At 44.5% G+C, this 24,289-nt stretch overlaps 1 protein-coding gene across 4 annotated transcripts in view; it reads right to left on the bottom strand.

Moving 5' to 3' along the window:
• Positions 1-24,289, bottom strand: part of LOC311127007 (protein tyrosine phosphatase type IVA 3-like) — a 47,612-nt gene that overhangs the window by 18,173 nt on the left and 5,150 nt on the right. Inside the window, exon 1 of one of the 4 annotated variants that reach the window (XR_014613079.1) lies at positions 2,421-2,649. The exons of 2 other annotated variants lie outside the window; for them this stretch is intronic. The gene's annotated coding sequence lies outside the window, so the exon portion shown is untranslated. Of the gene's footprint in view, positions 1-2,420; positions 2,667-24,289 lie in introns of those variants that run through there. One more of the 4 variants, XM_084158742.1, reaches the window with a different exon arrangement.

Raw genomic sequence — 24,289 nt, 5'->3', positions numbered from 1 at the left:
TCAGCGCTGTAAGGACACTTCTCCAGTTATTTCTACTACTTCAGCGCTGTAAGGACACTTCTCCAGTTATATCTACTACTTCAGCGCTGTAAGGACACTTCTCCAGTTATTTCTACTACTTCAGCGCTGTAAGGACACTTCTCCAGTTATTTCTACTACTTCAATCAATCAAATTGTATTTATAAAGCCCTTTTTACATCAGCAGATGTCACAAAGTGCTATACAGAAACCCAGCCTAAAACACCCAAAAGCAAGCAATGCAGATGTAGAAGCACGGTGGCTAGGAAAAACTCCCTAGAGGAACCAGGCTCTGAGGGGTGGCCTTCTGGCTGTGCCGGGTGGAGATTATAACAGTACATGGCCATTAAGGCCAGATTTTTTGATACTGGTAGTATTGTTTTACCTGTAGAGACATTCTGTAACCTAGTAGTATTGTTTTACCTGTAGAGACATTCTGTAACCTAGTAGTGTTGTTTTACCTATAGAGACATTCTGTAACCTAGTAGTGTTGTTTTACCTGTAGAGACATTCTGTAACCTAGTAGTGTTGTTTTACCTGTAGAGACATTCTGTAACCTAGTAGTGTTGTTTTACCTATAGAGACATTCTGTAACCTAGTAGTGTTGTTTTACCTGTATAGACATTCTGTAACCTAGTAGTGTTGTTTTACCTATAGAGACATTCTGTAACCTAGTAGTGTTGTTTTACCTATAGAGACATTCTGTAACCTAGTAGTGTTGTTTTACCTGTAGAGACATTCTGTAACCTAGTAGTGTTGTTTTACCTGTAGAGACATTCTGTAACCTAGTAGTGTTGTTTTACCTGTAGAGACATTCTGTAACCTAGTAGTATTGTTTTACCTATAGAGACATTCTGTAACCTAGTAGTGTTGTTTTACCTGTAGAGACATTCTATAACCTAGTAGTATTGTTTTACCTGTAGAGACATTCTGTAACCTAGTAGTGTTGTTTTACCTATAGAGACATTCTGTAACCTAGTAGTATTGTTTTACCTGTAGAGACATTCTGTAACCTAGTAGTATTGTTTTACCTGTAGAGACATTCTGTAACCTAGTAGTATTGTTTTACCTATAGAGACATTATGTAACCTAGTAGTGTTGTTTTACCTGTAGAGACATTCTGTAACCTAGTAGTGTTGTTTTACCTATAGAGACATTCTGTAACCTAGTAGTGTTGTTTTACCTGTAGAGACATTCTGTAACCTAGTAGTGTTGTTTTACCTGTAGAGACATTCTATAACCTAGTAGTATTGTTTTACCTGTAGAGACATTCTGTAACCTAGTAGTATTGTTTTACCTGTAGAGACATTCTGTAACCTAGTAGTATTGTTTTACCTGTAGAGACATTCTGTAACCTAGTAGTGTTGTTTTACCTGTAGAGACATTCTGTAACCTAGTAGTGTTGTTTTACCTATAGAGACATTCTGTAAACTAGTAGTGTTGTTTTACCTGTAGAGACATTCTGTAAACTAGTAGTGTTGTTTTACCTGTAGAGACATTCTGTAACCTAGTAGTATTGTTTTACCTGTAGAGACATTCTGTAACCTAGTAGTGTTGTTTTACCTGTAGAGACATTCTGTAACCTAGTAGTGTTGTTTTACCTGTAGAGACATTCTGTAACCTAGTAGTGTTGTTTTACCTATAGAGACATTCTGTAACCTAGTAGTGTTGTTTTACCTATAGAGACATTCTGTAACCTAGTAGTATTGTTTTACCTGTAGAGACATTCTGTAACCTAGTAGTGTTGTTTTACCTGTAGAGACATTCTGTAACCTAGTAGTGTTGTTTTACCTGTAGAGACATTCTGTAACCTAGTAGTGTTGTTTTACCTATAGAGACATTCTGTAAACTAGTAGTGTTGTTTTACCTGTAGAGACATTCTGTAAACTAGTAGTGTTGTTTTACCTGTAGAGACATTCTGTAACCTAGAAGGGTTGTTTTACCTGTAGAGACATTCTGTAACCTAGTAGTGTTGTTTTACCTATAGAGACATTCTGTAAACTAGTAGTGTTGTTTTACCTGTAGAGACATTCTGTAACCTAGTAGTGTTGTTTTACCTGTAGAGACATTCTGTAACCTAGTAGTGTTCTGTTGTAAGGTTATAGGTTGTAGCCTACCGTTTAAATGTAATAAGGATGAGGCCGAAAACAATTAACTGCTGCTTAACTGAGGTAAAGCTGACACACTGACAGTCATTTGATATACACTATGGGGGCTTCAGCTTTACAGCTATTATAACACTTTCACCTTACCAAAATAACTTCCCTCACTAACTTGTTCAAACTGAACACATAGTAGCCTACTGTGAAGTAGAAAATCCAACTGTTGAAGTCAACTGTATGTGAAAGTAAAAGTCCAAAGTAAATGTCCCATTCAGAGAAGCCACGTATTGTACTGCTCACCTGAGCCAACTTGTCTGACAAGAAAACATCCTCAATAGACAAGAAGAGAAACAACAAGCAGTCTTCTTTAGATTCCTTCCTCGCAGCTAAAGAAGCATTTCATTCCTCTGTTACCACCAGTTTGATCAAGCTCATTAAAACACCACCGAAGAAGAACCCAGATCCTCCAAGGAGTATCTCCAACCTGTTACTATGCAGTGCTTCCCCTTCACACACTGAGCGTCGATCCACACGGCACAGAACCGGGAGAAAGCTTATAGTAATCTAGGCAAATAAATCTTTACTACGTCTTTCCTCCTGTTGTCCCTCCCCCAGGCGCGCTCTCTCTCTCTCTCTCCTCACCCCCCCTTCTCTCTCTCTCCCTCTCTCTCCCTCCCTCTCTCCCTCTCTCCCCCCCTCTCTCCCTCTCTCCCTCTCTCCCTCCCTCCCTCCCTCCCTCCCTGACACTAATAGCCATCTCTGTTCTGAACCAGTTGAGGCTGCCTTGGTTTGCCATATGACACTGACAGCACTCAACTGCTAATGTCACAAACAAATGCACTTAATGCTCTAGGATGCCCAGAGAGTTAACCCATAACCTAGAAACCTAACCAACTTCACTATATGTAACAGTCACCACCAGGAGTCAGAACAACCCATAACCTAGAAACCTAACCAACTTCACTATATTTAACAGTCACCACCTGGAGTTAGAACAACCTGAGTGGCCTACTCTGTTCTCTCCCCTGGCCCTTGGCTGCTAGTACACAGAAACATAATGTACCACCATCTACTCTGTTCTCTCCCATTTCCCTAAACTGCTAGTACACAGAAACATGTACCACTATGGGACCCCTCTCTTCAGTTGGCAATCAACCCCATAGCGGAGCTAGCTAGCTGACAGACAACTGTGGCGGCTGAACAAAGGGGCTTGACGGGCTATTTATGTATAGTGTAGCTGCCAGCGCGCCGGTCAAGGACTTTAATGGAGCCCACAGGTCAACCATTCCTATAAGAGCATTAACTGTGGCTCTAGTCACAAATGGCACCCTACTCCCTATCGGGCCTGGGTCTGTGGGTCAGGTGGGGAATGAAAGGACTGCAGCTACTGACTGGCTCATAAATAACATCAAACATGAGTCAGACTTCTATCTGTAGTAATGAAGCAATGTTATTGCTAGGCTACTTCATCGCCATTGATGCAGAGTATGAGAGCGGGGTTGAGCGGTCGTAAATCCTGCTTGTCGCTCAAGGGCTCCGGAGCTCCACGTCCTTTCCAACCACTCCGCAAAAAAACACTCCTCGCTCACAGGGGGAAAAAAACAGCCATTCATTAAACCACAATTTAACCAACACCCATCTATTTTTGTGACTACCTGGACCTACCATGTGGTTTTGAAGTACTGAAACCAAACCACGATTTGAATGAAAATAATTTCAATAAACAACATGAAAAGGAGACTAAGAAGTGCTCATCATTTGAACCAGGCTACATGTCGTATTAAACAGCATGTAAACACTGTAAATAGGTCAGTAGCCAGACAGGGAGCCTAAGAAGGAACAAACATGGATTATTTAGCCTATATATTATTTCAATTATTTCAAGCCTATAGCCTACAAAGAAATACATTGTGGAGCATTTGAGAGTGCAACACACTAGGCTGGTAGGGACATAAAGGGCTCAGCATTTCAACAACATTTTGTTGTATTAAATCATTATAGTCTATAAATTGCATATATAGGCTGAGACTTAGAATTAAATACAAATTAAATGAAAAATGCCTTATAAGGCTCAGTCTACAGTGCCTTTGAATGCATTTTTTGAAACACGAGTTTGGCCTGAGTCTGGCTTCAGGCTCATGTCATGGTGCCTGGAGAGCAGGCCAGCAACAGAGAACATCCTCTCCGCGCTTGCAGAGCCACTGGGGATGCTACCTCCTTCCTTTCTGTTAGCATGTGCAGGTAGTAAGTACATCATCATACTTTCGGGAAACGTGATTTTTCAGATTCCACAATGATTCTTTAGTTGGGGACACTACATCACCACACTACCTCTCTTGCTCTTGGTCCTCATCTTTGTAAGTCACCTTGATTTAGCACCTGTGTGTTTTATCATTTTCTTTATGAAAATATTTAGTGAACTCTTGTACTTTTTAACGCACTCTCAATTGTCATATTGTAATCTACCTTTGGGCAGCGTGTGCTGGCCCCGACACTCGAGCAGTCGGGAGGGGAATAGGGTGGAATAAGGGTGGGGGGGGGGATAAAGGGGGGTATAAGTGGGGGGGTTACATCTACCCTTTTTCTTTCTACCTGTCCCTGTTCTGTATGTCGTGTTTTGTAATATTTGTTTTGTGTCCAGAACTCTGGGTCTTGTTCGTGTTTTGTAATATTTGTTTTGTGTCCAGAACTCTGGGTCTTGTTGTTCATGTCTGTTCTCTTATGTTTAGATAAGAACTGTACACATGTCTTTCATACCTATACACCATTCTTGTGTGTGTTCAATAAAAAATATTTGAACAGAAAATATTTAGTGAACTCCATGACAGTAGCTAAAGCAAGGGGCTATAGCAGCACACAAGTACACTACAAATGCATGCTGGGCCGGATATGCCCTGAGCTCGTGAAGTGAGCGCTACTGGAGCGATATTGGAGCGGGTGAAAGGCCGACGCTCCAGCCTTTGGGAAACTCGCTCCGCGCTCCAGTTAAACCTGCTCCGCTCCTCGCTCCCCTCCAGCTCCACTCTGCATTGCTGCGGTTACAACTCACTGCTCCACTCCTTATGATTTCTTTTCAGACTTTAGGCGTGTTATTTTTCTTGTTAAAATTAAACACAGTCACGAATACTCCAGACTGTTGTGGAGTATTACTAACAATAGGCCTTGGCTCAGGCTAGCTAGCTACATCACCAGTATACCATGCTCTTTATTCAGACTGTCACTGTTCTAATAACACCCTTACTGTAGCCTAGCCAGAGAGGACTCCTTTATCTAATGTTGTTGTGTGTCTATTCCGGTCTCAACTGAACACAGTAGCCTATATCTAACAGGGTTGTTGTTCTAAATAGGAGGGAGATTTACAGGGCCTCCTGTGGAGTAAAACCCTTTCAGCCTATCAAGAGGTAGGAAGCCCTGCTGTGTAGCTGAAACTGGGCCAAAGGTTGCTTACCAAATAGCACCCTATTCACTATGAACCCCTATTCCCACGGGGGCCAGTTAGAAAAATTTAAAAATAATGTATAGATAAGAGCGTCTGCTAAAATGACTAAAATGTCAAATGTAATGATGGGCCCTGGTCAAAAGTAGTGCACTATAAAGGGAACAGGGTGCCATTTGGGACGCAGACCAAGTCTGAGCCTTGCCAGGGGACCAGATATTATGATTACTCATATGGAGTCATATACACACACACACCACAGTGACCCTCTCACAAGCCCAAACCACACACATCATCACACACACCACAGTGACACTCTCACAAGCCCAAACCACACAAATCATCACAAACACCACAGTGACACTCTCACAAGCCCAAACCACACACGTCATCACAAACACCACAGTGACACTCTCACAAGCCCAAACCACACACATCATCACACACACCACAGTGACACTCTCACAAGCCCAAACCACACACGTCATCACAAACACCACAGTGACACTCTCACAAGCCCAAACCACACACATCATCACAAACACCACAGTGACACTCTCACAAGCCCAAACCACACACATCATCACAAACACCACAGTGACACTCTCACAAGCCCAAACCACACACATCATCACACACACCACACTAGTCTCTCACAAGCCCAAACCACACACATCATCACAAACACCACATTAGTCTCTCACAAGCCCAAACCACACACATCATCACAAACACCACATTAGTCTCTCACAAGCCTAACACGAGACCCAAACATAAGACCTTAGAGACCAGTTAGATTTGTGTACCAGGGACCGACCGGCAAGCTATGGCCGTTCCTCCTTTGAGGAGCACGTACACACATAGTTTTAAACCCAGAGTCCCGAGCAGCCAATACTTCAGGAGATGTAGACCAAACAGACCAGACCTGGATTTGAGGTTTTGGAAGTCAATTGGTTGGTTTGTAAGTCTTCGGCTTACATTAAAACTAGCACTTGATAACTGACTAAATGAATCAGGATACCATAGACAACAGCAACACATGGCAGACAACAGAACAACAATTCCTCGTAGCCTAACTTATCTCTCTCCACTCTCCTTAATGGCAACGGCTTATCACCCGTACACAGTCTAATCCTTTATACACAGGGCCAGTGTGTTACAAAACCACACCTTAACAGCTCTGTCTCTGGATAGGCCTAAATATAGTGCCCAATGATCCAGGAGGAGGGCAAGCTTTATCTGTTTGTTGTTTGTTTTATATTTGGGTAATGAAGTCATGCCGTGCCTCAGTCAAGGATGTTGCTTGGCCAAGCTTATTAGCTACTACACTGACTGACTGTCAACCACAACAAGCTGGGATTAAAAACCAATTAGGTTTAGCAGTTTGAGGGCTTAAATTTACCTCAGGGTTGAGTTAGTAAACACAAGATGGATCATAAAAAGCTATTTAGGCCTAGGTGTTGTAGGTCCACTACTTTAGAGTCAGTGATGCACAACTCAAACAGCAGTATCGGGCAGATTTCCGCAACAACTAGAGTGCGCAGCGTGAGGCTAAACTTCTCCGCTGTTGTCACGCAGACTGACTAGTTGACTAGTAAACATGTTCACACGGTATCCTAGCAGCCAGGCCACAGAGGCCAGAGCATCATTCTGAGAAGGCTTCAGAAGGCTTGGACTGTCCTCTGAGGACGTCAATTGGATGATTATGTGGCTGGACTGGACGATCACACGGGTACACTGGGTAGACAACAGAGATCACAGAGAGCATAACAGGTCTATGATGACTTGTTGTAAACAACATGAAAGACATTGAGTGACATGATGTTACTGTATTGATACAGCTCATGCTGCAGGCTATACGGTAAGGAACAGATTACCCCTAGTTCTAATGAGCAGTCTCTTCACTGTGGTGAAGGAAGTAACTAGAGTTGGGAATTGCCAGGGACCTCACGATACGATCACGATACTTAGGTGCCGATATGATATGTACTGAGATTCTATATGTATTGTGATTCGATACTGTGATTTTATTCCGAATCGTGCTCACCATATGTCTGCTGCAGAGAGACAAGAGACAGCCATGAGAAAACAAGTTTTGATCAGTCATGGAAATAAAAGTGCTGAAAACATGTTGGCTCACTATTTAAGAAGAAGATGGAGAACTAAGCTATTGATAGATTAATTTGTATTTTAAGAATAATGACTAAAGGATTTCACCCCAAATACAGTATAAATGTGTGAACGGTGTTAGAGTTTTATAATGTAGTGGCAACCCACTAACAGAGGGGGGCGGGACTAAACATTCCAGGGTGAAGGGGACTGAGAAAACGGGTTAAAAAAAGCCTCCTAAAGGTGGGCGGAGCAAAGTGCCTTTGTGTGTCAAGGGGTATAAAACAGTATGTATGTTTTTTGGCGGCAGAGCTCTCCATGAATAAAAATACAGATCATTCTTGCTGGTAGCGGACCTTTGTTTAATTCATGATTAAACCAGAGAATTTACACCCTCTGGGAATTATTCAGAGCATTAAGTTTGATTAATTAGAGATAGAAATTCTCGTGACAGCTATGAAGGAAAAATACTGGAGTTTTGGTGCAGGTACAGAAAACTAGTGCAAAAATATTGCGATATTGTCAAAACTATACGATATATCGTCAAAAATAATATCCGATTTGCAACTATCTATTTTTCCCCCATCACTACAAGAAACCAGGCAGGCATGCCCATCTCAGAGGGGAGGCAAACATCGTCCCAAATGGTACCCTATTCCTTTATAGTGCACTACTTTTGACCAGGGCCCAACGTACACTAACAGTCACTTCCAAACAGGTCCAGTCTCCACACACTATCCATCATTTTATAGACATCTTACCATCTCACCGTCTATCCATCTTAATGAATGAAAATAAGTCTATTGAAATGAAGAAAACATTCTGTGTCCCAAATGGCTCCCTTTTCCTTACACAGTGCACTACTTTGACCAGAGCACTCTTGTATTACAGACACCTAAATACATACTTTTTAATTATATAATGTGCGCTAATAAATATAAATATAAAAAAATTTAACATTTTGTTGTTTTATTTTATTACTAATGTTACTGTCCCCACTACAACAAAAAAATACTTAAATACATGTAGCTAATTTTGTCCTTGAAACATTTAATTGAAATACTGTAGACTTCTCCTACTTGGGAGTGCCAATATAGCTGACCGGTGGCTTCAAAGCCGCTCAAAGGCCAATACATAGCATCAGCAATCCAGGGTTTATATACGCAATTGGACTCAACCATGATCTCCGCCCTGAAGTGAATTTGTAGATCTAAGTCCCCCTTTTAGGGGAAACCCTTTAAGTCCCCCTACCAGTTTCAACTGGTAACTGAGAAATAGTTGGAGAGATACTTTTAGGGGGAACCCTGAAGGTGGCACTTGCAGTGGTCAATTCTAAACAACTGTCACCCTTGTGTTAGTACTAACTACGTGGGTAGGCTGCTAACAACTGCCTGGTGTTACTACTAACTACGTGGGTAGGCCGCTAACAACTGCCTGGTGTTAGTACTAACTAAGTGGGTAGGCCGCTAACAACTGCCTGGTGTTAGTACTAACTACGTGGGTAGGCCGCTAACAACTGCCTGGTGTTAGTACTAACTACGTGGGTAGGCCGCTAACAACTGCCTGGTGTTAGTACTAACTAAGTGGGTAGGCCGCTAACAACTGCCTGGTGTTAGTACTAACTAAGTGGGTAGGCCGCTAACAACTGTCTGGTGTTAGTACTAACTACGTGGGTAGGCCGCTAACAACTGTCTGGTGTTAGTACTAACTACGTGGGTAGGCCGCTAACATCTGTCTGGTGTTAGTACTAACTACGTGGGTAGGCCGCTAACATCTGCCTGGTGTTACTACTAACTATGTGGGTAGGCCGCTAACAACTGCCTGGTTTGCACAACCAGAACCTGTTCCCCAGAGTAATGTCAGGGTTAATTTAACTAACAGATTGGGTTACTCTAACTTCCACAAGTAGGTTCACTAAATAAAATAATTTGGTACATTCCACCAAAAGGCTTTGTGGGAAAAATAAACGTCAGGGTTTGGGAGTATGTGTTGTGTGTGTGGGGGGGGTCTCCAATGAATGAGAATCCAAGGGACATCATTCAGATCAGGTCAGGTGAGAGGGATATCACAGGATGTAGAACAAGGGCTGCGTCCCAAATGGCACGAAGGCTCTGGTCAAAAGTAGCGCACTATATAGGGAAAAGGGTGCCATTTGGGACGCACACAAGGTATCAAAGTTGATAGTTGGGTTGGAATTCTGTAGCAGTCTGTCGGCACTACATGCGTTTCCCCAGGTGGATCAAGCCTTGGTAAGAACAGAACAGGTCTGCTGCGTTTGACAGGATGGGAGATGTGCGTTGGACACAAGCGTTATTGTGACTCTACACTCCAGAGTTCTTCACAGTGAGTACTGTAGTCAGGGCCCTCGCAGCCACCTGCTCTCTATATTTAACACCACCAGCTGTTATCTAATACATTTTGCCTGGTCTGGCTGCAACCAAGAGTAGCCAGGCAATGTTGGATAACTCAGGGAGCTAGCTGGGGTCGCTTGTTTTGAAACCCGAGAGTCCTCCTCTGGTCCAAAAACAAAGATAGCAGATTTAAAAGACACTGAACATGAAATGGAGCGGCATTGATGAGTTTAATTGAAGGCCATTTTAGGTTCCGTCTGGCGTCCTTGTGATGGGAGCGTCTTCTGGAGTACACTACTACACCTTGTTACAGTGAGGGAAAAAAGTATTTGATCCCCTGCTGATTTTGTACGTTTGCCCACTGACAAAGACATGATCAGTCTATATTTTTAATGGTAGGTTTATCTGAACAGTGAGAGACAGAATAACAACAAAAAAATCCAGAAAAATGCATGTAAAAAATGTTATAAATTGATTTGCATTTTAATGAGGGAAATAAGTATTTGACCCCTCTGCAAAACATGACTTAGTACTTGGTGGCAAAACCCTTGTTGGCAATCACAGAGGTCAGACGTTTCTTGTAGTTGGCCACCAGGTTTGCACACATCTCAGGAGGGATTTTGTCCCACTCCTCTTTGCAGATCTTCTCCAAGTCATTAAGGTTTCGAGGCTGACATTTTGGCAACTCGAACCTTCAGCTCCCTACACAGATTTTCTATGGGATTAAGGTCTGGAGACTGGCTAGGCCACTCCAGGACCTTAATGCGCTTCTTCTTGAGCCACTCCTTTGTTGCCTTGGCCGTGTGTTTTGGGTCATTGTCATGCTGGAATACCCATCCACGACCTATTTTCAATGCCCTGGCTGAGGGAAGGAGGTTCTCACCCAAGATTTGACGGTACATGGCCCCGTCCATTGTCCCTTTGATGCGGTGAAGTTGTCCTGTCCCCTTAGCAGAAAAACACCCCCAAAGCATAATGTTTCCACCTCCATGTTTGACGGTGGGGATGGTGTTCTTGGGGTCATAGGCAGCATTCTTCCTCCTCCAAACACGGCGAGTTGAGTTGATGCCAAAGAGCTCGATTTTGGTCTCATCTGACCACAACACTTTCACCCAGTTCTCCTCTGAATCATTCAGATGTTCATTGGCAAACTTCAGACGGGCCTGTATATGTGCTCCTAATCTCAGCTTGTTACCTGTATAAAAGACACCTGGGAGCCAGAAATCTTTCTGATTGAGAGGGGGTCAAATACTTATTTCTCTCATTAAAATGCAAATCAATTTATAACATTTTTGACATGTTTTTCTGGATTCTTTTGTTGTTATTCTGTCTCTCACTGTTCAAATAAATATACCATTAAAATGATAGACTGATCATGTCTTTGTCAGTGGGCAAACGTACAAAATCAGCAGGGGATCAAAAAAATACTTTTTTCCCCTCACTGTATGTCATATATTTGGTTGTTAATAAGGTCGATGCACTGCACATGTATCGCTCCATTTGTTACACTATAACTCTGAACATTTAGGCTAGACAAGCCATCCTGGCTAATGAATGGTACAACACTTGGAATAGCTACGTTGGGCTAGCCTATTTGCTATGTTACAACCCAGTGGTGAGAAACAGGCCTAGGCCTGCTAATATCAAATATTTAAAAGTTCAGTTTGCCCACCATATCTAACCCCCCCCCCCCCCCCCCCGCCCCCTCCCAGCTGTCGACCACCATTTCAAGTGGTCATGGGAGTTACATTGCGCAACTGAGAAGGTCAAACTGACAAAAACAAACACGAAGACGTGCCATGGGATACCCTACACCCTGGAGAAGACGACGGTGTTATACAACATCTTGGCAACCTAGTTTTGGGTGGAAGGCTATATACACAAACAAACCACAGCAGTACCATTTAGATATCCAAAAAAACTTAACATATTTTGGAGAGCCTCCTTTCAAACTGGGGGCTTCCTGAAGGTGCCAACACAAGTGCAACATATGCCATGTTAAATAGGCCTGCTCTCGTCCAATTGGACTGGGGACCGTCCTAATTTATTTGATCAGTCACGACTAACCCATTAGGGACCACTTTGCTAGACCAATCAGATCTATGCTTGCCCTCTCCGTGCATAAAGTATCTCTTTGATTGCCAGGTTCTCTTACATTGTGTAACCTCGATTCTTAGAAAGTCAGAGGAAACTTCTCCATTAGAAAATTCTCTGTTAGAAAGGCACGGGTTATTCAAGGTCAAATTGCACAATTACTGTAAAACCACAGAGCAAAAGACTGGAAGGACAGGGACTTTGTTATATTGGTAGGTCATTGATTACATTTGTACGGTATTTCACATACAGAGAGGGCCCTGAGACTACCAATATAACAACATGATAAAAATTGTGATAGTGATTTAGTAAACTACCGGCAAAGCAAAACTTCCTTTTGATATGAAGGGCCATTCTTGACCTCATGGGGATCCTTTCTTGGGGATGCTTTCAAGGTCAAGTGAATGTATATCAGCCAGCCAGTCAGGCCCCATGGAGTCAGAGATCTCCACCCAGGCTCACCTGAAGACATGTGTACACAGTGTAACCTTGGAATCACCTGAGCTAATGCGTTCAGCGGAGTGGACTAGATGAACTGCTCTGTATGGAAAGTGGACGTAAGTATGAGTAATATAATCACTGTGATAACATGAGCTCATCCTTTCTCCCCTTGGTTGGGTCACATGGTCAGAGGAGGCAACCAATCAGAGAGATTCATTATCTTTATGACATCATCACTGTTGTTATTGCTGCCAATAGGCCCTCTCCACCTGGGCGTGGCCTCTGCAACCCTCAGCGAGCAACTACAGCCTAGTAAAAAACAGGGCTACAAGGCTTCTGGCTATGGGGACTTGTGTGTCGTGTCGTACACATGTATAAAAAGGCCATCGGGCATAGGATTGATTTTCCCGGAAAGCTCCGTGCTTGATGTGGCTTCTACACAAAACCCCACTCCAATCCTGTTTTCTCTCAAAGCGGGGAGTCCTGCGGAGGAAATACCCGCTTCCAAAAATAGGATGAACGTTTTTTTCCCCCAGCAGAGCCCACTCCAAAGGCCAACGTCAGCAAGAGTGGCACGCTGGTTAATTGAGCTGAACTAAGGGTAACCCACAAGCAAGCTGCACTCTCCCTTTTTAATCTCCTTGTAGAGAACCCGGAAAAACTGACTGTCAGATAACTCCTTGTAGAGAAGCAGGAACAGACTGTCAGATAACTCCTTGTAGAGAAGCAGGAACAGACTGTCAAATAACTCCTTGTAGAGAAGCAGGAACAGACTGTCAGAGAACTCCTTGTAGAGAAGCAGGAACAGGCTGTCAGATAACTCCTTGTAGAGAAGCAGGAACAGACTGTCAGAGAACTCCTTGTAGAGAAGCAGGAACAGACTGTCAAATAACTCCTTGTAGAGAAGCAGGAACAGACTGTCAGAGAACTCCTTGTAGAGAAGCAGGAACAGACTGTCAGAGAACTCCTTGTAGAGAAGCAGGAACAGGCTGTCAGATAACTCCTTGTAGAGAAGCAGGAACAGACTGTCAGATAACTCCTTGTAGAGAAGCAGGAACAGACTGTCAGAGAACTCCTTGTAGAGAAGCAGGAACAGACTGTCAGATAACTCCTTGTAGAGAAGCAGGAACAGGCTGTCAGATAACTCCTTGTAGAGAAGCAGGAACAGGCTGTCAGATAACTCCTTGTAGAGAAGCAGGAACAGGCTGTCAGATAGCTCTGTCTGATGTACTTGCTTCACTCTGAGCCTGTCACAGATCTATGGTTTAGACATGGGGTAGGCTACGTCCCAAATGGCACCCTATTCCCTACAGTGCCCTACTTTTGACCAGAGCCCTTAAAATTAGTTTAATATATATAGGGAATAGAGTGCCATTTGGGACACAGACATGGCTCAAATATTAGAAGAGGGTTAGACCTACCAGTGAATCTTAAGAACCTCAGCAAAAGGGTATTTCTAAAATGACAGGGCTGACTTTATTTCCTAGAAACACCTGGCTATATAGTATATGTTGTACACACGGCCCAGTAGGAAGATGTTTCTAGGAACAACACGGCCCAGTAGGAAGATGTTCCTAGGAACAACACGGCCCAGTAGGAAGATGTTCCTAGGAACAACACGGCCCAGTAGGAAGATGTTTCTAGGAACAACACGGCCCAGTAGGAAGATGTTTCTAGGAACAACACGGCCCAGTAGGAAGATGTTCCTAGGAACAACACGGCCCAGTAAGAAGATGTTCCTAGGAACAACACGGCCCAGTAGGAAGATGTTCCTAGGAACAACACGGCCCAGTAGGAAGATGTTCCTAGGAACAACACGGCCCAGTAGGAAGATGTTCCTAGGAACAACACGGCCCAGTAGGAAGATGTTCCTAGGAACAACACGGCCCAGTAGGAAGATGTTCCTAGGAACAACACGGCCCAGTAGGAAGATGTTCCTAGGAACAACACGGCCCAGTAGGAAGATGTTCCTAGGAACAACACGGCCCAGTAGGAAGATGTTCCTAGGAACAACACGGCCCAGTAGGAAGATGTTCCTAGGAACAACACGGCCCAGTAGGAAGATGTTTCTAGGAACAACACGGCCCAGTAGGAAGATGTTTCTAGGAACAACACGGCCCAGTAGGAAGATGTTCCTAGGAACAACACGGCCCAGTAAGAAGATGTTCCTAGGAACAACACGGCCCAGTAGGAAGATGTTCCTAGGAACAACACGGCCCAGTAGGAAGATGTTCCTAGGAACAACACGGCCCAGTAGGAAGATGTTCCTAGGAACAACACGGCCCAGTAGGAAGATGTTCCTAGGAACAACACGGCCCAGTAGGAAGATGTTCCTAGGAACAACACGGCCCAGTAGGAAGATGTTCCTAGGAACAACACGGCCCAGTAGGAAGATGTTCCTAGGAACAACACGGCCCAGTAGGAAGATGTTCCTAGGAACAACACGGCCCAGTAGGAAGATGTTCCTAGGAACAACAGGGCCCAGTAGGAAGATGTTTCTAGGAACAACACGGCCCAGTAGGAAGATGTTCCTAGGAACAACACGGCCCAGTAGGAAGATGTTCCTAGGAACAACACGGCCCAGTAGGAAGATGTTCCTAGGAACAACACGGCCCAGTAGGAAGATGTTCCTAGGAACAACACGGCCCAGTAGGAAGATGTTCCTAGGAACAACATGGCCCAGTAGGAAGATGTTTCTAGGAACAACACGGCCCAGTCGGAAGATGTTTCTAGGAACAAAACAAGGTCCATGTGTTGACCATGTGTTATCAGACCGATCATATTTAATTGCACGTAATTTGCCTAGAAGAAAGGACAACGATATTGCAGTATTTCCATATGCATGAATCCTAGCCTTGTATGCCTACAGTTGGGAAATAGTTGTCAGTGTCGGAATCTCCCAAAGGTTTCATCATGTTGCTGTAAGAACCAATTCATGATTTGTCTGTAGCTTTCATGTCCCCATGCATCTGACAGTCACATGGACACAGATGTCATCGTAAATCTATCATCACGGGACATGATGAGCTTGACACATGGGTTTGCTCAAGACGACAAATACACATGCACACTAAACACACTTGACTAATCCTTGTGCAGTAGCTTTCAAGCACATGTATGCATCTTCATTCCAACTTCCTTTTTGAGCAGGAAGCCAGCTGCTGCAACTGAACTCCTTCCTCCAGGCCACAACAGATCACGAGGACTGGAGGCTCTGAATGGTGGAGCCGCTGTAAGCCACAACTGAGACATACGTGATTGGCGTTTTAGCCCTGGATTTACTGCACACATCCAGCTATAAATAGGAGCCACAGGGTGTGGAACACCGGAACTGAACATCTCTTAACACCCTGCTAGACGTGAGGATTTCATACTGCATTACTGAACCTGCTGGGCTCATGGTGTAAATGTCTTCTTCCTTTAGAGTTGCTGCTCGTATTCAGTTGGCCTGGATTGAGATTAGACACCTCATTGGTGCTGATCGATTGGACGTTAGGCTACAGTTCAACAGGGGTTCACATGATCCATGATGCAGCCAGCCTGCCTTTTAGCCTGGTTCCAGATCTGTTTGTGCTCTTGCCAACTCCATTGCGGTCATTGTCAAGCCAAACATGACAATGAGTGACAAGGCGTTTGCATGATAGCACAAACAGACTGGCACTCAGGCTACCTGCATTTCACCTCGGATTCCCTTTTCAACATCAACGTTAAGTGACTACTTCTCATCTTCAGCCTTGCTACCAATAACTCAGACAACATCTAACTATGAACTTCTGTTAGGCATTCTTCTGAATCCCACTCTGAATTGAGTCATGGGGAATTAGGCTACTGAAAGATTAGCAACAAATATGCCAACCATGCTGCATTCATTTGGAAGGAAAAGCCAACATCAGCCAAAAGCACTAGCCTATGTCAATCTACTATCCCCCATAATACAAAAGTTTACCTATTCTATTGGTCAGCTTGTCCTTCTGTGCGAGAAATAAATATTCCAAACAGACTCTGGAACAGTTTTGGGACAATATATTAATTAATACAACCAAAAGTTTTGACAATGACACAAGTATTGGTCTTCACAAAGTTCGCTGCTTCAGTGTTTCTAGATATTTTTGTCAGATGTTACTATGGTATACTGAAGTATAATTACAACCATTCCATAAGTGTCAAAGGCTTTTATTGACAATTACATTAAGTTTATGCAAAGAGTCAATATTTGCAGTGTTGACCCTTCTTTTTCAAGACCTCTGCAATCCGCCCTGGCATGCTGTCAATTAACTTCTGGGCCACATCCTGACTGATGGCAGCCCATTCTTGCATAATCAATGCTTGGAGTTTGTCAGAATTTGTGGGTTTTTGTTTGTCCACACGCCTCTTGAGGATTGACCACAAGTTCTCAATGGGATTAAGGTCTGTGGAGTTTCCTGGCCATGTACCCAAAATGTCGATGTTTTGTTCCCCGAGCCACTTAGTTATCACTTTTGCCTTATGGCAAGGTGCTCCATCATGCTGGAAAAGGCATTGTTCGTCACCAAACTGTTCTTGGATGGTTGGGAGAAGTTGCTCTCTGAGGATGTGTTGGTCCCATTCTTTATTCATGGCTGTGTTCTTAGGCAAAATTGTGAGTGAGCCCACTCCCTTGGCTGAGAAGCAACCCCACACATGAATGGTCTCAGGATGCTTTACTGTTGGCATGACACAGGACTGATGGTAGCGCTCACCTTGTCTTCTCCGGACAAGCTTTTTTCCGGATGCCCCAAATAATCGGAAAGGGGATTCATCAGAGAAAATGACTTTACCCCAGTCCTCAGCAGTCCAATCCCTGTACCTTTTGCAGAATATCAGTCTGTCCCTGATGTTTTTCCTGGAGAGAAGTGGCTTCCTCGCTGCCCTTCTTGACACCAGGCCATCCTCCAAAAGTCTTTGCCTCTCGGTGCATGCAGATGCACTCACACCTGCCTGCTGACATTCCTGAGCAAGCTCTGCACTGGTGGTGCCTCGATCCAGCAGCTGAATCAACTTTAGGAGACGGTCCTGGCGCTTGCTGGACTTTCTTGGGCGCCCTGAAGCCTTCTTCACAACAATTGAACCTCTCTCCTTGAAGTTCTTGATGATCCGATAAATGGTTGATTTAGGTGCAATCTTACTAGCAGCAATATCCTTGCCTGTGAAGCCCTTTTTGTGCAAAGCAATGATGACGGCACGTGTTTCCTTGCAGGTAACCATGGTTAACAGAGGAAGAACAATGATTTCAAGCACCACCCTCCTTCCAGTCTGTTATTCTAACTCAATCAGCATGACAGAGTGATCTCCAGCCTTGTCCTCGTCAACACTCTCACCTGTGTTAATCACTGACATGATGTCAGCTGGTCCTTTTGTGGCAGGGCTGAAATGCAGTGGAAATGTTTTTTGGGGATTAAGTTCATTTTCATGTCAAAGAGGGACTTTGCAATTAATTGCAATTAATCTGATCACTCTTCATAACATTCTGGAGTATATGCAAATTTCCATCATAAAAACTGAGGCAGCAGACTTTGTGAAAATGTATATTTGTTTCATTCTCAAAACCTTTGTCCACGACTGTAAATCAAAAAACCTTTTAACAGATCAGAACGTTTAGCTTAAAATGTTGATAAACTATTAGGCTATTTCTTCACATTATAAGCGCAGCAATGCGCACACGGCAGTAGGCTATAATCGTGAACGCTCCAAAAAGCAATAAGCGGGAAAACAACATTCTCAAAAGTGCACCGAGCGGTTTCATATCCTTCAGAAATGTGGAAGGAAGATCTAAAGACGCAACAAGCATGGGTTGTTAATATGACTAGGATTGTGTCTTTCGCTCCTGGACAATGAAAGAAAGTTGAGAACATGAGATAAATACTGGTTTCAATGGCATATAAGGAAGAGTCTATAAAATAATCCCCATAACATTCCTATGGTAGGAACTCTGTAAGACATGCCTCATAAAATGCCAAAAAACTATTACGTTTATGGTTAAATAGTTTCAAAATGTCGACTGCCTCCGGTCAGATTGCAAGGTGGGTGATGTTGCAGTGTACAACAGGAAACTGGCCTTTCTCTCCTATCGGAATGAACAGTGCCTCAAGTATGTCGACAGAATCGAGCCTTTAGATTTGAATAATGACCGGACATTATATTTGTCAAACATGACTGTTGTTTATCCTATATATAATGTAATTAAAAGTCTCATTAAAGTTTGCCTACATTTTCAGGCGACTCCCTCCTGTCAGCATCGGTCTGGACATGACAGACTGTAGCCAATACCATAGGCTATCACCTACACTTTGATATGTAGGCTAATTAATTATTTGTGTACATTTACATACACTTGTGTTTTTCTTAACAGAATAGCTACTGTTTTTCAGTTTTCAAATGAATTTTATTTGATATTTTGGTTAATGGCCTCGGTGCCCTAGCAGATTGGGCACCTCTTGAAGGCCATATAGCCTTGCCCCTAAAATCCAAAAATTCCAGGCCTGGGCCTATGTCATTTACAGTAGATGGCAGTAATCACATCTCACATGGATTCACATTTGCTATCATTTTCCCACTACAATGAGAATAACACCAGTCCAATCGATCTGACATTTTTAGAGGAAAACAAACCTGCCAAAGATTGTTTGAAAAATCCTAACTCAAGTCAAGTGTCACTTTTGTTCCTCTTCCAGTCATCTAGCTCTGCTCTGTGGTGCTAGTCCAGTGTCAGGGCCATCTCCTGGCTGCCAGTCAGACATGTGCTCTGTGGTGCTAGTCCAGTGTCAGGGCCATCTCCTGGCTGCCAGTCAGACATGTGCTCTGTGGTGCTGGTCCAGTGTCAGGGCCATCTCCTGGCTGCCAGTCAGACATGTGCTCTGTGGTGCTAGTCCAGTGTCAGGGCCATCTCCTGGCTGCCAGTCAGACATGTGCTCTGTGGTGCTAGTCCAGTGTCAGGGCCATCTCCTGGCTGCCAGTCAGACATGTGCTCTGTGGTGCTAGTCCAGTGTCAGGGCCATCTCCTGGCTGCCAGTCAGACATGTGCTCTGTGGTGCTAGTCCAGTGTCAGGGCCATCTCCTGGCTGCCAGTCAGACATGTGCTCTGTGGTGCTAGTCCAGTGTCAGGGCCATCTCCTGGCTGCCAGTCAGACATGTGCTCTGTGGTGCTAGTCCAGTGTCAGGGCCATCTCCTGGCTGCCAGTCAGACATGTGCTCTGTGGTGCTAGTCCAGTGTCAGGGCCATCTCCTGGCTGCCAGTCAGACATGTGCTGACGCACGCTGGAGTGTCACTGATAATGCATAGGGCCTATGACCTACAATGTTGTCAAACAGCTCCGTAAATTGTGGAGACTGGAGACAGAAATGGAAGTTGAGGGATCCTGATACTAGTTAGCCTAGTTCTCTAGAGGGGAGAATGTGAGATGATCCTGGTACTAGTTAGCCCAGTTCTCTGGAGCGGAGAATGTGAGGTGATCCTGGTACTAGTTAGCTTAGTTCTCTGGAGTGGAGAATGTGAGGTGATCCTGGTACTAGTTAGCCCAGTTCTCTGGAGTGGAGAATGTGAGGTGATCCTGGTACTAGTTAGCCCAATTCTCTGGAGCGGAGAATGTGAGGTGATCCTGGTACTAGTTAGCCCAGTTCTCTAGAGGGGAGAATGTGAGGTGATCATGGTACTAGTTAGCCCAGTTCTCTGGAGGGGAGAATGTGAGGTGATCCTGGTACTAGTTAGCCCAGTTCTCTGGAGGGGAGAATGTGAGGTGATCCTGGTACTAGTTAGCCCAGTTCTCTGGAGGGGAGAATGTGAGGTGATCCTGGTACTAGTTAGCCCAGTTCTATAGAGAGAGAATGTGAGGTGATCATGGTACTAGTTAGCCCAGTTCTCTGGAGGGGAGAATGTGAGGTGATCCTGGTACTAGTTAGCCCAGTTCTCTAGAGAGAGAATGTGAGGTGATCATGGTACTAGTTAGCCCAGTTCTCTGGAGGGGAGAATGTGAGGTGATCCTGGTACTAGTTAGCCCAGTTCTCTGGAGGGGAGAATGTGAGGTGATCCTGGTACTAGTTAGCCCAGTTCTCTAGAGGGGAGAATGTGAGGTGATCATGGTACTAGTTAGCCCAGTTCTCTGGAGGGGAGAATGTGAGGTGATCCGGGTACTAGTTATCCCAGTTCTCTGGAGGGGAGAATGTGAGGTGATCCTGGTACTAGTTAGCCTAGTTCTCTAGAGGGGAGAATGTGAGGTGAGTGGCAAAGCAACACTTGGGGTTTTTACCAGTCTAAGAAAGCTGACAACCGTACCATGGTCTTTGTGCCAGTTTTCAAGATTAGATATCAGGTTAAGAGAGGCTGGCATTCGTGTGCTCATCTGACAGCTATACAGTGTTGGCAGTCAGAACAGGCACCAGCAGGCACTGGCACTTTCCACCCTTAAGGACTCCAGAGGTGATCTTAAATATAGCTTCACTGCCACAAAGCCTTCCAAAAACCCAGGCAAATCTTGCGTTTATTTTTATGACAGTGCTCTGAGCTCCTTGCGGATGACAAATACAATTGCTTCACTCTGTCCCCTCCCCCATATCTCTCTGACAACACATCACAAAATTCCAAAAATATCCCATCTGATTCAGCCAAGTGTGGCAGAACTTGTCGGGATCCCCCACAGGAAGCATTTCCCTTCATTGTATCTCTGCGGTGCCTGTCTACGCTATGGGGCCTTCTGAGGCTCGCACACATACACAGTGGCCGCGTCTCAAACGGCACCCAATTCCCTATATAGTGCACTGCTTTTCACCAAAGCCCTATAAGTAGTGCACTATACAGGGTGTCATTTAGGACACAACCAGTCACAGCCGCCCATCAGCAGACAAGCAAGCGCACACTCCCTAGAGTAAGGGCTCACTGGCACTTCATAAATCAAGATTTAAGAGTGTCTGGAGAATCCACTCCCCAAAGGGTCATTAAAAGGTCATTTGTCAGATGGAATATATCAGATGAGGGTGAGAGAACCAGACGAAAGAGGAGTCAGGTCAAGAAGACCTCAGTGAGCAGCAGCAACATTTAAATGACTTAGTATGACTCTGGAGTTTTCTGGAGATAATGTAGGCCATGGTAACTAGCCTAAACTGTACAGCTGCCTGCAGGCTTGAAGGAACCTCCTGAACGTCAGAGGCTTGCTTTGACTTTTTCCCCATGGGTTGGTAGAACTTGTCTTGCAGATTTCTTTTGAATTTCTTCAGTCACTTGCTAGTGAACGTCTTGCACTACTATGCATGCATGCTATTCTAACTATTTTAAGTTAATTAGTCCTGCAGAAGATGACATCATACATTGGGAGACAAAGCTACAGTGGGAGAAAATACAAACAAAGACATAGAAAGATGTCCAACACATCTCCACAATTAAAAGCCTTAAAATTGCTGAGGATGTTCCTAAATACCAATTGACTGACACACCCTGTTAACAATTCATGAAGGACATCTATATCCAAACACCACAATGAGACTTACAAGGTTATGTCATTCTAAGAAGAAGCAGCATCGGTGCAGTGCCTGCTATTACTTTGCCTTGAGGCTAAACGTTCTGTAAAAGTCAAAGACCACATCCTTACAGAACAGAACATGAAAAGCAGAAGGCTCTGCCTTACAGCTTGCACTGTAAGAAGCAGAAATAACAAGAATAGTAAAAAACTTAAACTTAGCGGAGATCTCACCTTTCAGAGTGGTCAATCCAAAACGGGTCAGGAATCTATTTGCACTTCCAGAAAAAGTTCCCTTTTAATACAATGTGTTTCCTGCTTTGCCTCCCTCGCTGAGCGTGTACGTGCGTACCAGTGGGCTTGTCTGGGCTGTGATGTCTGTGTCCAATTAGTGCTCTAAAATGCCAATTTGAGGAAAGAGGAGGCCTGCTCCTTAGGGAATCCTAACATAACTATTTATTAGGCTGCCATACAAATCCCAAAGCTCCACCAGCTGTCTTCTATCTCGTTATGCTTCTTTTAAAGAGTGGTTGCTTTGGCTGGGAGCCAGGTCCTGCATGCAGAAGGCCAGGGGAAAGTCAGATGGAGGGCCATGCGTCCCAAATGGCACCCTATTAGGCCTATGGGCCCTGGTCAAAAGTAGTGCACTAAATAAGTAATAGAGTGACATTTGGATGCAAACAGCTGTGAAACTTGGCTCGGGTTCTGCTACAAACCTGGGTGGTTATTACCAGCCAGCCACAAAGTAACAGGTTCCCTCACTACTGTCAAAAGTGACTGATCCCAGGGGGCTTTGAGAACAAAGCTGAATTCCCAGAAGAGGCCTCCTCATGAGTTCAGATCACTTGACTCAGCCATTTGCAACCGCTTTAATTGCATAAAAAAAGAAAAAGGGTCTAACACAACGGAATAATCCCACTTCCAAATCAAGTTATTACAAGGATACCATTTGCAAGGGAAAGTGAGGTTTCCATGCTTTTAGGGCTAATCATTTCTTCATAGATTGAATTGTATCTCTGTTTCCAGCATCAGAGAAACTGTTTGTTTGTGCCCCCCAACAAGTTCCACACAGAGGGTGTGCCAGCACATCCACCACCCACCAGTCCTTGATCCGTTTTCCAGCCATATTTATGGCCTGAAAGGCCTCACATTTTCCCAATAAAAGGGGAGTCGCAGGATTACTTAAGCGGAGGAAGCCACCCCTTGCCCCATGGCAGCCATTTACGTCATTGGTTGCCGATGCCATGAGTGAGGCCTGACACATTCTACTGTTAGGACACCCCTGCCCAGCGGTGGGGGGGCGGGGCTCCACCCTTCCTTTCCCTGGCCCTTCCTGAGCCAGCGGTGGGGGGCGGGGGCTCCACCCTTCCTTTCCCTGGCCCTTCCTGAGCCAGCGGTTGATTAGGTAGGCTGTGGCTACGTCTCAAATGGCACCCTATTCCCTCTGTAGTGACCCCATAGGGCCCTGGTCAGAAGTAGGGAATAAGGTGCTATTTGGGATACAGGCTGTGTGTGATAAACTGGGGTGGGCCTCCCTCCTCACACCTTCCTGGTTTACAACCAGCAGAGAGAAGCCGGTGTCACAGTCAGAGGGAAAAACAATGAGGTTGAGCCAGGTCAGTGGGCAGAGTAGCAGGGTGACTGGAACAAGGCTTAATGCATAAGGAGAGTTTCCACTGTGACCTAGCCTCTATTTGGGACCTATATCAAAAAGAGCTGACGTCATCAACCTCAGCACTAGAGGGACAAGTTCTTTATAATTAGGCATGGGCTGCGTCCCAAATGGCACCCTACAGACCTACTCTTTATACTGCACTACTTCGACCGCTGCGCCACCAAGGCACTGCATCTCAGTGCTAGAGGCGTCACTACAGACCCTGGTTAGATTCCAGGCTGTATCACAATCTGGTCGTGATTGGGAGTCCCATAGGGCAGTGCACAATTGGCCCAGCGTCGTCCGGGTTTGGCCGGGGTAGGCCGTCATTGTAAATAAGAATTTGTTCTTAACTGACTTGCATAGTTAAATAAAGGTAAAATAAATAAATAAACATTTAAAACAAGGCCCTTAGGGAATAGGATACCATTTGGGACACACTTCAAGGGGGTCGCTTGTGGAGAAGTACGCCCATTGTGTCAGTGACTCCATTTCTTTGGGGCCACAATAGAGCCTTGACTTTGAGCCCGTCCTAAGCGTGACTTCCTTTAGGAAGGAACACAGAAAACCAAGAAACAGCCCTATAAGCAAAAAAGAGGAGAGTTATTCCCAGGCCTCAG

Source organism: Coregonus lavaretus (genome assembly GCF_964263955.1).
Source record: "Coregonus lavaretus genome assembly, chromosome: 3".
NCBI classification, from domain to species: domain Eukaryota; kingdom Metazoa; phylum Chordata; class Actinopteri; order Salmoniformes; family Salmonidae; genus Coregonus; species Coregonus lavaretus.
Note: the sequence above shows the minus strand (reverse complement) of the source record. Positions and strands in the feature narration are given on the sequence as shown.